Here is a 12,833-nt window from a genome sequence, read left to right as displayed (position 1 = left end):
GTTTCTTTATGTAAAGCATTTTTAAAGGATCGTTTCTAATTGTTATTGAACATACTGTACCTCAGATGATCATTTTTTTTCTGTTTTCCCCTCCAGATCCTTTATCAGTCTCTGGATGTGATCAGGATTTTTTGCTTTGTATTGCTTCAAATTGAAGGATTTTAAAAGTGCTCCACCAGTCAGACATGCAGATGCAGCTCTAAAGAACCTTATCAGTACTAATGGACACGCTGAAGCAGCAAAGCTCAGCCAGCAGGAAAGGAAGCAGCGATTTATGATCTGTATTTTCTCTCCCAAGGAGGTTGCACAAATGGAGCATTTTAATTAAAAACTGCTGAGACACAGCAATACTGGAGGAAGGCTTGGCAGCTGCTCAATCGTAGGATACTGCACTCTGCCATGCTGCTCATTTAAACAATAACAGCAGACAAATTGGTTCAGATCCAGGGAGCCCCAAGTTCCTCAAACCTGAAGTGTAACTCCCTTTTTAGTGTGCATGTTCTGTTGTCTATTCACACAATGCAGGAATTGCACAATGGTCTGTTAGCCCAAAAGCCTCACAGCAAAAAGATGTTGGTTCAGGTCCCAGAGCTTTTTTAGCCTCTCACGCTTGATTTACTACTTGGATACCTTATATACTGTTGGGCAAAGGTCGATGCACTCTGGACAGGTTGACAGTCTGTTTTAGAGCAACACATTCACTCATATTAAGCATGTTTTTGGAGTTTGGGAGGAAGCTGGAGTGCCTGGAGAAAACACACATATGAAAGAAGAGAACATGCAAACTCCACCCAGGAGGGTCCCAGCTGGGGTTCAAACCAGGATCTTCTCACTGTGAGTGCCAACCACGACACCACTGTGCAGCCCTCAATTCTTTTTCTCTATATCATTTGAAATGAAGTCTGTCACGATCTTAACATACAGATGTACGCTGATGACTCTCATGTTTCCGGTCAAAAATGTTGCCCAGACAGTCAAAAGTTAACCAGTAGCTTCAAGATATATCCATGTGGTTGGGTGAATCTTGTCTGACTCTCAATACTACACTGTAAAATAGTTACTGTAGATTTTACACTAACTATGGCAGCTGGATGGCAGTAATTATTGCATAGTATTTAACAGCTTTATTACTGTAAAATGAAATAAAGTATAATTTCTGTGTCCTGTATTTGCCTTTACAATAGTAAAGTTGTAATATGAATCACAGTACACACAAACTTTACTGTGTGTCATTTTACAGTTATATTACTGCAAACTGAAATACAGTAGTTACTGGCATCCTGTCATGCTCGGCGTGACGAGGCAGACCCAGTTGCTGGAACCCGGAAGGAGGACGTGAAACTGGAGTGGTTTAAATAAGGTTTTATTGTCCGTGGATATAATGGAGTTGTGTCCGGAACCAGGAATGCAGGTGGAAGCTTGTGAACGAAGACCAGCTGCGGACCGGAGCGGCCAGGTGGAGCAAAGAGGTGAGTCCGGCAGCGGGTGCGTGGCGTGGTGAGGATCGGCGTGGTCAAAGACGAGATGCTTAGGCGAGGCAAGACCCAGGTCGGCACATGGAAGGTAAGGACCTGGAGATAGAGGAGTCAGGACGTGAGACGAGGCGAGGCGTAGCGAAAGCATACAAAAACTTGTACGTAGTAGGCCAGGTAACTTCACCGGGTAAGGCAACGAACTGGCGAAGAATGCTGGGGAGGGCTCCTCTTAAATAGGCTGGAGTGGAGGTGATGAGTGCCGACAGCTGGGTCCAATTAGGAGGTGGAGGAGGAGCGCAGGTGGACCATGACACATCCAGTAGTAATTGAACAGTGCTTCTTTTTATAGCAATATTACTGTATTTTAATTTCTATTTCCATAATATTATTCCAGAATAAATCAACTTAAATATTAACTTTCAATATTTTACTCTAAAAATATCTTTTGTCAAAATTAGGGATGTCCCGATCAGGTTTTCTTGGGCCCGATCCGATTCCAAGTCATTGGATTTTGTAGATTTCCCGATGCCAAGTCCCGATCCGATACTTTTTTAACACATTTAAAACATGAACAAATTGAATAAACAGATTTTTGTTGTCCCTTATCTATATTTCATTAACCTACTTTTATCATTACAAACTTAAATAAAACACTTCTGTGAAGTATCGGGCTGCACGGTGGCGCAGTGGTTAGCGCTCTTGCCTCACAGCGAGAAGGCCCCGGTTCGACTCCCGGCTGGGACCTTTCTGTGTGGAGTTTGCATGTTCTCCCCGTGCATGCGTGGGTTTTCACCGGGGACTCCGGCTTCCTCCCACCATCCAAAAACATGCCTCATAGGTTAATTGGTGACTCTAAATTGCCCCTAGGTGTGAATGTGAGAGTGAATGTGTGTGTGATTGAGGCCCTGAGACAGACTGGCGACCTGTCCAGGGTGAACCCCGCCTTCACCCATCAGTAGCCGGGATAGGCTCCGGCACCCCCGCGACCCCGAAAGGGACAAAGCGGTCAGGAAAATGGATGGATGGACTTCTGTGAAGTAGCTTTAATAGCCAAGTAAAAATAGAACAAATCTTCTTCTTTTCCTTTCAGGGGTCAAAATTATACAAGTTAGAATTGAGCGCAAGATAACATCAGGCCATTAATAACAATAAAATAAAATTATCTGGAGGGCCGGATCCGACTTTGACTTTGACACGTGTTGTACAACTTCTTCGGCTGTTTTGTATGACAACAACTGTTTGTTTTTTTCGATGCAAAAAGAAAAGAATAAGGAAAAGGCACTGCTAAGCTCTCTATTTCAAAAGCAGGAACTTTATTATATATTATAGTTTGAACTCAAACATTTATGAAAGGCTAAATTCATTCAAGCACATGGTCACTCAAAGTCATCCTTTTCCTGTCCTTTCATATACCTGCAGATTTTACATTGAAAATTACAGTCATGCCCATGAGCATTTTCAATTTTATTGCTGTTCACAGACATTACAGTAAAATCCTGCTGAGTTTACAGAAATCTAAACAGTGTGCCAACAGAAAGATTTGTCTTAATGAAAATAAGAAAAACATCATAAGCCCATGTAGCTAGAGCGATCCCGTGCGCTACAACGGCACTCGTGAGGGATCTCTGGGCTGCAGGGCAGCTAACTGCCGGCGGGCGAGCAGAGCGAACTCCGCTGCCAAAAGACCTGCAGCCTGGGTAGTAGGCCTTGCTAGATCTGCCGGGTGCCTGGGGAACAGAGCTCACTAGCTCGCTAAGCTATCCACCGGGCGTCTGGCTAGTGTAGCGTCCATCCAGCTCAACGAGCTCTGTGACGGGTTGAGGGTCTGTCCAGGGTGTATCCCACCTTTGGCCAACAGGGACAGTTGTAGGGAACCTAGTGGCTCCGTTGAGAAAATGGATGGAAGTTCATGATGAAAATCCTCACATCGAGCCGCCATCTTGAATGTTTATTTTTAATCTAGTCACGGAAAACGTCACGTGCCCAAAACTGAGTCCCTGATTGATTGATGCGCCGCATCAAGCCAGTTGCCAAAATTGCGCTGCGCCACGGCAGATTGCGTCTTTACATTGACTTAACATTAAAACTTGATGCCTTTGCCGCTTTCGGTGTGAATTCACCATAATGTTTAACCTTGCTCTTTTTCTTTGCCTTTGTTGAAAATAGTTAACACACAAAATATTTCATTCAGTGTTCTTTTATTGATCATTTTATATAAAGGTATTTGAAATGTTTTCTTTTTAATTCTCTCCACATGCCTGGATCATCGCGCCGTCTGCATTTCTCTGTCTATCAATCTGGAACCCACAAGACACTGATGACATGAAATCCTGTCCACCTTGTTAACTTTGTCATGGGAGGGATAACACTTCAGTGTAAGGCTGGGGTCATAGCACGGGGCTTATGAGTTCCTCCTGACATGTTCCTCTGATTTCAGTTCTCGTCTGAGCCTGTGAATCAGGAGAAGACTCCCTCCTCTATCATCAAGGGAAAGGCTCCTGCCTTCCTCAAAACGGGTGGATCTTCCATCATGCCCTTTCCTCGGCTCTCCTCCTGTCTTTGGTCCATGATAGTCTGTCTGAATACACACTGAAGTAACGCGCCAATAGTCATCTCCAAGGGACACAAGCACATCCATGGAGACAGCAAAAACTTCATCAGCTCTTCATGAAGGAAAGCACAGAACCTTTCATGAAGGTGGGGGTGGTGTTCAGTGAGTCCCAGTGTCACAGACAGCATGGTGGATGCTGATGTGTCTGATTCCTGCAGCAGCTTTCATCCTCCTGCTGCTGAATGTGACCAAACCTTCCCTCATGGAGGGAGGGGGGTACGGAGGGCGGGGCACCGGGTGCGTCAATCAAATAGAGAAAACGAGGCAAGCAGCTCCAACTAGGGGCACATGACCGTCAGGGGGCAGCGTTACTCGCTTCAGGTTAGGGGGGGGTTCCCTGCTCCTCCGTCATGCCCGCGTGCGTGTGAGCATCTGCGCGCTCCCGTAGGCTCCGGCGCGCCCCTGAGCGTAAGATGATGGACGTATTTGGGAGCAGCATCACCCACAGGTAGGAGAGGACTTCCTGTCTCCGTGTGTCACGCCGCCGCGCACGCGCTCCCCTGAGCGTCTGCGGCTCCCGCCGCGCCTCGCGCCTGCTGTCCACGCGTCCAGGCTCAACTTTTGGTCTCTCCTCGTTTGTGAGCCGAGGCGGACGGGGACAGCCCCTCCCTTTAAGCTGAGAGGGACCCGGACTCGATCCCGTGTTGTGCTCAGCTGTGTCTGATGATCCAGAGAGGACCTCCACCTGATGGAGACCTCCTCAGTCTGTGCATGCGCCTCTGACGCACGGACTGCAGGTCTTCAGAGCTGGGGAGGCTGGTCTGTTCAGAGCTTCAGCTCCAGCTGGTGAGTCCGTTCTTCTGGCGGGAGGGGGTGAAGAAGGGACGGGAAGGGGTGAAGAAAACATCTGCTGCTGTGGAGCTCATGAGACAGGTGATTGGGGGGTTCGTAGGTGACTGTCTGATGCTCAGAACACGTACAGCTCCTTCAGGAATCCCCGGAAAACATCTGGGTCTGGTAGGTTCAATGATTTCCAGAGTTTCTCTGGAAGTTCTACAGACCCTGTGGTCAACATCAGTGGTTCTACTGAAGCTCCAGAGTCTGGTCCGGTCAGGTCATGTGAGAGTACTTATCAGTGTACTTAGGAATGAGATGTACAGCTAAGGATCAAAGGTTTTTTTTTCACAACCATCTCACAAGTGTTATTAAACGAAGCAAATTATTTTAATACAGATTTTTTTAGCTTTATTTTGGAAGCTTACATTATGTATTTTGCTTGTTGAAGAAATTAATTTAACAAAAAAAAATACTAAGGTCAAAATTATTAGTGATGCTAGTTTTCGATTGTGGATCCCTTTCTTTATTGTTCTATATCAGTTTGTAGTAGATTTGAACAAGTCTCTGACACATCTCCTAAGTGTCAAACTCAATCACACAGGGGGCCAATATCCAAAACCCACCTCAGGTCACGGGCCGAACAACATTTATTGAACACTCTAAAACTACATTTTTTTAAAATTATTTTTAAACCATAACTTTTTAACACAATTATGAACTAGATAAATAGCAATAACTGCAATGATGCTAGTGTGAATGCTCCAAGCTGAATTTGGCTGCTGAAGACACTGAAATTGCTAAAATTGCTGAAGCTGATAGCAGCTGAAATATTAGCTAAATGCAAAAGTAACCCTAAAAAAAGTAGGTTAGCCAAAACAGCTAACATGTAGCTGAAAAAATAGCTTAACTTAAATTTCTCCTAAAAAACTGAGGCTACGTTTTAGTTAGCTAAAACAGCTTGAGGCTGAAATATTAGCTAAAGTCCAAAATATCATAAAAAATCTTAGTAAATGCTAAAATAGTCCTAAAAACTAGCAGAATGCCAATTTTTAAAACTTTAAAACTGTAACTTTTTCTCATAATTATGAATAATAAAAAGGCAGGAATATTATTCCAGAATAAATCAATTCAAACCTAAATAACTTTCAATATTTTACTCTCTATAAAAATATATGTTGACAAAGTTAAACAAGTTAAAAATGAGCGCAAGATAACATCAGACCATTAATAACACTAAAATAAAATTACCTGGAGGGCCGGATCCGGCCCCCGGGCCTTGACTTTGACCCCTGTCCTATAAGGAATCCCTGTCAATTCTTCTTTGGTAAATTCTTCTGCTCCTTCAGATCTGATGAACTGTGTCTGATTCCCCCCCTACTCACTATATAGTGCGTTTTTCATTTTCTAGTGCTTTCAGAATCTAATTCCAAAATGGAGTGCACTCGAAATTTCCCAGAAGTCTTTTGCAAAAAACTAGAGTGCATCCAGGATCCACTATCCCAGGACGCCTGTCCGTCCTGGGATAGGATCTCTTCCTCCAGTGGGCATCCCTAAGGTTTCTTCTTTTTTCCTGATTCAGTTTTTTTAGGAGTTTTTCCTTACCAGGAGGGAGGGTCTAAGGATAAGGATAACCAATTTTATTTAGTCTGTTTAGTTTTTGGTTATTGTTAATATTTTATGACTAATTTTCTGCATCTGTAAAATTACCTGCACGAAGCCCAATGAGGCAAATGTTCTTGGTGATTTTGGGCTATATCAATAAAATTGAATGTAATTGAATTGAATCGATGCTCACTAGATTAGCAAATATAGACCACAATGCATTCCGGTCAAACAATTTTGAACAAAAAAAATTTAATTAAATGTATTTTTTTATAAACCATCCACATTTTTATCATCAGAACACAGTGCAGTCATAAATAAATGTCGTAAAATGTACATATAGATTCGATTTTGATCTCATGTAATCGGTAACGTCACATCTGATGTTTTTAAAGAAAAGTAGTGATCATTGTGTCCGAATTACCTTTAAAATCCAGCACACTATATAGTCCTGCACTATAAGGTAGTTAGGGGTTGGAGAGGGAATTTGGACATATGGTCTTCTGGCATGGACCTTGGAAGGTAGTTCTTCCTGGGGAGTTCTGTATGTTTTGGGTTGTTGTGTTGGAAGACAGAGTGACTACACAGACCCAGTTTAGCTGCTGACTGCTTAAGGCTTTCTTTTAAAATCTTCACATATTCTTCTTCCTTTCACCTTGACGAGATCCCCAGTTTCAGACACATTGAAGAATCCCCACAGAATGATACTTCTAGTAACCATGTTTCACTGTAGGGATTTTGTTCTTTGGGTTTTATGCTTGTGTAACCGGATCGATTCTGCGTTGTGTTTATGGGGAAGAAAGACGTGGAAGCACAGCAGCACCCTCGGAGATCACCTCCATTTATTGCGGATCTGACAATTTTCCAGAAAGGAAAGACACAGAAATCGCGTGTTAGCTGCCCGTTTTAGCTCCTAGATGGGAGTGACAGGTAGAGGGAGATCAGCTAATTCTTACATAAAAATAAAATGAGGATTCATATTGTAAATGTTACAGGACACCCACCTCTCCCACAGAACAATAAAACAGGAAGGGGAGAGGGAAAGCGAGCGCCCAACATATAAAGAAGAAACCACAGAAGAAGAACAAACTAAGGAGGGGTTACCCAATGCTGAATTCAGGGGGAGAAACTAAACTTAGACAGTCAATATTTCGTGTAATTGAAAAAAGATTTCATCTCGTTACACTTGCCTCTTCTTTCTCCAAACAAAAGCAACATCTTTACCTCCAATGTTGTTTTTTTTTTGTTTTGTTTTTGGCATGATAATTTCTCAAGTAAGGAAGTATAAAAATCTGTAGAAAACCTGCACTAAGGTTTTCATAGTGTATGTTAACTGAAAGTCGACCCTCAGTTTTAACTTGATTTTACAAGCTTTGAGCTTTAAGTTAAAGCAAATTATTGCACATTGTTTGTCCTATAGGTCACAAAAGGCAAGTTCTTAGGGGGCGCTAATAATTTTGATCCTGGTAGTTTTTTGTTTTTGGGAAAATATTTTGTTTCTACAAGCAAAGCAAAATAAAGCATCTAAACTATAGGTTGGATAATAGTAAAAAAAGGCTTAGGAGACAGTCGTGAACTTAGGAGACAGTCGTGAACTTAGGAGAAAGTCGTGAAAAAATGAAATTTTCAGATCTGAGGATAATAATTTTGTCTTCAAGTGTATATTAAAGGAAGAATGTGGTCCTTCAGTTTATTCAGGTAGTCCACTGACCTCCTTCTTCCAGTAAACAACCTGAATCTACCCTTAGATCCTGACGCTGGAGACTGGAGCATCGGCTGAGCTTCGTTACGCCATCAGTGACTCACAATAAAAACAAGCCGAAACTGACCTGAAACAAACCAGAACTTGAACCGACCATGCTGTGCTAAAGGCATAAAAAGTCCTGCATTTGTCCAGACTGTGTCACCAGGCTGACAAACAAAAGAACCAGATCAGCCAGTTTGATGAACCACACTGTTCACCTGAAATGTTGGGCTGGGTTGATCAAATTAATTAATCAATTTGAATCGTTTAATCTTAATAGATTAATAATCGATGAATTAAAATATAGATTGATTTAGCAAATAAAGCTAAAGTCCATTGGCGTGATGCTAACGTTTAATAGAATTTCCCATATGTCTAATGCTAACGCTCAGTCGAGCTAAACATACATTGCTGACTAAATTAACATCTTTATAAACTCACAGATGTGAATTTTCTAAACAATTTTAAAGAAATATATTTTTTAAATAACTATTTGTGGTCTAAACAGTTTTTTGCTAATTCTTTCATCTTGAAAATGTGTAATGCTACAGCGTGATCTCCACCTAGTGACTAAACTGAAACGTCCTCCAGGAAAACTTCTCCTTTAGAGAATCCATGTAACACTGGATGATATTAACAATCTCATAATTTCACTGATACATTTACAGTATGTGAACTGGATCAGATTAATATCAATATGTTCAAGGCATATAGTAGATTATTAATGTATATCTAAACAAATGTGTGAACTGTGTAAATTCCAAATTGAATTGAATTACGAGAATCGAAAGAATAAAAAAAAAAAAAGGGAATCGAATCGATCCAGGCTCTTGTGAATCGAATCAAATTGTTTCTGGAACGGCAGGCGGGGTCCAGGACCAAACTATCTAAGCAGGAGGGGGTGGGTAGCGGAGTTAAGACCCCACCCAACGGTACCTCAGTGCTTAGAGGAGGGACAAGCCCCTCCTGTGTTGGAGAGTGGAGACAGTGATGGATGCTGGGAGTTTTTTTTGGGCAATCTTTACTATTCCTTTGCTCATCCAACACCTTAAAAACCCACAGCAGAACCTCACGTGAGTCCAGAATGTTTGTGAAACGGCTCCAAACTTTTGCCAGTCTGTGTTGTGACGGCTAGAAACAGGATGAGTCAGCTGGATGCTCTGCTGCAGACCTGCTGCCGCTGTGGGAACGAGGTCTTCTGACGTCACCTCAAAGTGGCTGAGCTTTCACGGTGAACCCGTGCAGCATGTCAGCTGGTGTGTCTGTGTGAGAGTTTTCTGTCTCCGTAGCTCTAATTGTTCATGTGAGTTCATGCAGAAAGCTGTTTTCACTGTGAGCGCAGCAGCTCAGCATCAGCTGATCCAGACCGGGCCGGGGTATTTGTTCTGGACTTCACTCGCAGAGCTCCAGCTCTTCGTTCTGTCCGTTTGCCGCTTGTTCAAGAAAACCAGCTAGATTTCTCTGTAAAGCCGAGCAGGGTCATGTGATGAAGCGTGCGCGGTCAGAACCTCTGACAGTCCTGTGATCTGAAAGCACCGCCGTGTGAGGAGGAGTTGGGTTTCAGCTGTGAGACTCCTCCAGAGGGAGTTCAGCCCGTTTGTCTGCAGCCTCCTGAGGCCGTTCTGTTGGCATGAATGCTGTCCTCCTCTGGCAGAGCAGGAGTTCACCGTCTGCTGATGAGCTATAAATGCAAAGCAGATACAGCAGCAGGACGCTTTGCTTGATGTGATTTACGTTGTGCTGGCAGACAGAGTCACAGTTTTCCAGCCCAAAAGTCATCTAATAACCAGATCCTACAAAAGTCCTAAAAGTTAATCAGTTAATTAGCTGTAATTAATCATTCATTATTTATTACTTCCCATTTTAATTGAAACTTCAACTTTGATGCCTTTTTGAGGATATAAATCCACTGTTTTTACTTGTGCAGTATTAAGGTAATACCATAGACCATCAATGTCTGAAAATAGACACAGTATCATTTTCAAAACTGTCATTACCAACATTTTTTCTAAAAAAAAAAATGAAATGAAATGAATACCTAAAGCTAAAGCTAAAGATCAGTGGCACTTACTGTGGTTTAAATTTTCACTACTATGAAATGTTTTAATTAGAAATAATCTACTGGGGATCATCCTCATTACGTGACATCCACACATTACAGCTCGGAAGTGTGACGAGCGAGTGACGGGAAGAAAGAAGGAAAGTCCTGCACCAGTGACTGTCTGTCTAAAAGAACGACTTCCACAGTTTAGGAGAACCTTTGGTTCCAAGTAAATGAAGAAGGAGTGCCCATTAAACCTGATGAGGTCGTTAGTAAATTATGTATGAAAAAGGTGACTGCAAGAAAGGAAGCGCCTCTAATTTAGGGACACATTTTTGACTAATAAATAACTCCATACGATCAGAAGAAAACCAACGCAGCCCTCTGTCTCCGCCCACAATTGTTAAGAGTAATTTTCCACTTGTGCGTAGAAAGTCTCTCAGAGACAGATCTCCCACGAGCGTGCACGATTGAACACGAGCGCGCAGGAGCAGAAAGCGCTCACGTGTGAATTTTTGAACATGCGTGATGATGTCTGATTTCTGCGTGGAGTTTTGACAAATTAGATCTGTTGTTTAGTTTAATTAGTTGGTATTGTTGTTAAAAATGGCCCAATCAGTGCCAAAAAATTACTGTGAATGCTTTCTTCATTTGATGCTATTTACCTTTCCAATGTTTTTATTGCATTAATTTCAAATAATACAGTTCTGTCTGGCCAGGTAATGGAGTTTTGTGACAATGTTGAGGGACAAAAGGGACAAAATGAGGATGTCTAAGCCGTCACTGAACGCACCACGGCTGCTCTGAATGCTGTCATTACAGACAGCTGCATGGCGGGATTTCGGACAGTCTCTTTTCCCAGAAAAAAAACAGGTTTCAAGAACATGAATGAAAAAGTAGTATTTATCTTCCTCCTTGACCCCCAGAGATTTCAGGAGCACCAGAAAAACTTCCCACAATCATCCCCAGAACTACGGAGCGTTCTTTGATCTGTCTCAGCTAAGAAGAACAGAGTCAGTCGGCATTTTGCAGGGAAATCTCCCGCTGGTCTCCTGGACTTCCTTCATTGATGGAGTTCATCTTTAAATAAGTTCGATTTGCTGTAAATAAAAATGCTATAAAAATACTTATTTTAAAGTTTAATGAGTTATTAATTCTATTTTGATGTCTGTTTCATTTGTTTTTGCAGTGGGAGGAGACTTGCACAAGTGGAGTTTGTTTTTACAATATGTGAAATTGTAGTGAACTCAGTCTGTTTCCATTCCATTTATGATGGAATTGCTCCATAAAATAGCATTCAGATTTAACAAAATGAAACATAAAATAGTTCATATTAACGAGGATGGTTTTGGCAGAGGAAGACTGAAGGCTCAGCTCAGAAATGTACGGACCGCAGCTGGTCTTAAGAGATTAATTAAAGAATCCCACGATGTCTCAAAAACAACCAAAACTAATAAATGGTTCCATTTATATAATAAAAACTCATCATCATATTTATGCTACAACAACAATTTTAAAAGAAAGTCATGAATAATTTTAAAGAGTTTTTTAATGTTCAATAGTTTTGAAGACACTAAGACTGCAGTCACCACACTTTCTTACACTGACCTAGTTTTACTAGTCAATAGGCTAGTTAATATTTTTTTCTAGTTGATAGCTGCAGCATTTTAACTTGATTATTTAACCTACTTCTTAGAACTGTTTTGTTTAAGTGTTAAATAGTAAAATAAGGTGAATAAAATAAAAACTGTGAACAATCTGGATGTGTTTATTTTATTTATTTATTTATTTATTAAATGTGTTAAAAAATATTGGATTAGGACTTGGTATCGACAGATACTCAAAATCAAATGATTCAGAATAGAATCAGACCTGAATAAAAATCTGACACACACAATCTATATTGAATTTTACAGATTTATTATTGCATATATTTTTATGCTAGTCGAGTAATAAATATCCAAAAGGCAGCAAGTAGCATGCTAGCTTGGGTTATTACTGATGTTTTTAATTATTTATTTTAATGTTTGATGTTTTAAAACATGTTTGATCTTATTCCCACATGTTTACGTGCGACCAGCACAAAAACTGATTCCTGATGGCCACACGTTAATATTTGCCGCCAAGATGCAGATTGCTGCATCGCCCGCATGGAGTTTAAGTGTAACCGAGGCTACATGTTGCTGTTGGTCGCACTTATTTTTATTTTTATTTATATAGTCCAGCTAGAATCTGCAGCGTTCACTTTCTGCTCAGATATAAACACTGAAGAGAGCCGATGTTAGAGAAGGAGATGTCAATGCAAACATGACTAAATATGTAGTTTCTACATTTTTTTTCATGATGGTAGATTTTTATAAGTTGTTGTTTATCTTTTATTTGTATGTGTGTTGGAAGGTGTTTTTTTTTCCTCTGTACAGCACTTTGAGGTTTTTTTTAATGGGAAATGGGCAGTAATGCCATTGAACTTGATCAATCAATCCTCCTCCTTTCCGGGCTTGGGTAATCAGCATTTACAAGCTCAGTTCTATAGATTCTGGCATAAAGGCAAAATCTGTTCATTTGACAGCAGTGTGTTATCTG

At 41.2% G+C, this 12,833-nt stretch overlaps 1 protein-coding gene across 3 annotated transcripts in view; it reads left to right on the top strand.

Annotated features, from left to right (window-relative positions):
* Window positions 1-4,356: 4,356 nt before the first annotated feature.
* LOC112140936 (diacylglycerol kinase beta) overlaps window positions 4,357-12,833 on the top strand; it is a 112,407-nt gene continuing 103,930 nt past the window's right edge. For 2 of the 3 annotated variants that reach the window (XM_024263959.2, XM_024263957.2), the window contains exon 1: window positions 4,357-4,534. The gene's annotated coding sequence lies outside the window, so the exon portion shown is untranslated. Of the gene's footprint in view, window positions 4,535-4,576; window positions 4,873-12,833 lie in introns of those variants that run through there. The other variant, XM_024263958.2, reaches the window with a different exon arrangement.

This window comes from Oryzias melastigma, unplaced genomic scaffold (assembly GCF_002922805.2).
Source record: "Oryzias melastigma strain HK-1 unplaced genomic scaffold, ASM292280v2 sc00274, whole genome shotgun sequence".
NCBI classification, from domain to species: domain Eukaryota; kingdom Metazoa; phylum Chordata; class Actinopteri; order Beloniformes; family Adrianichthyidae; genus Oryzias; species Oryzias melastigma.
This window is presented reverse-complemented; position numbering and strand designations above follow the sequence as displayed.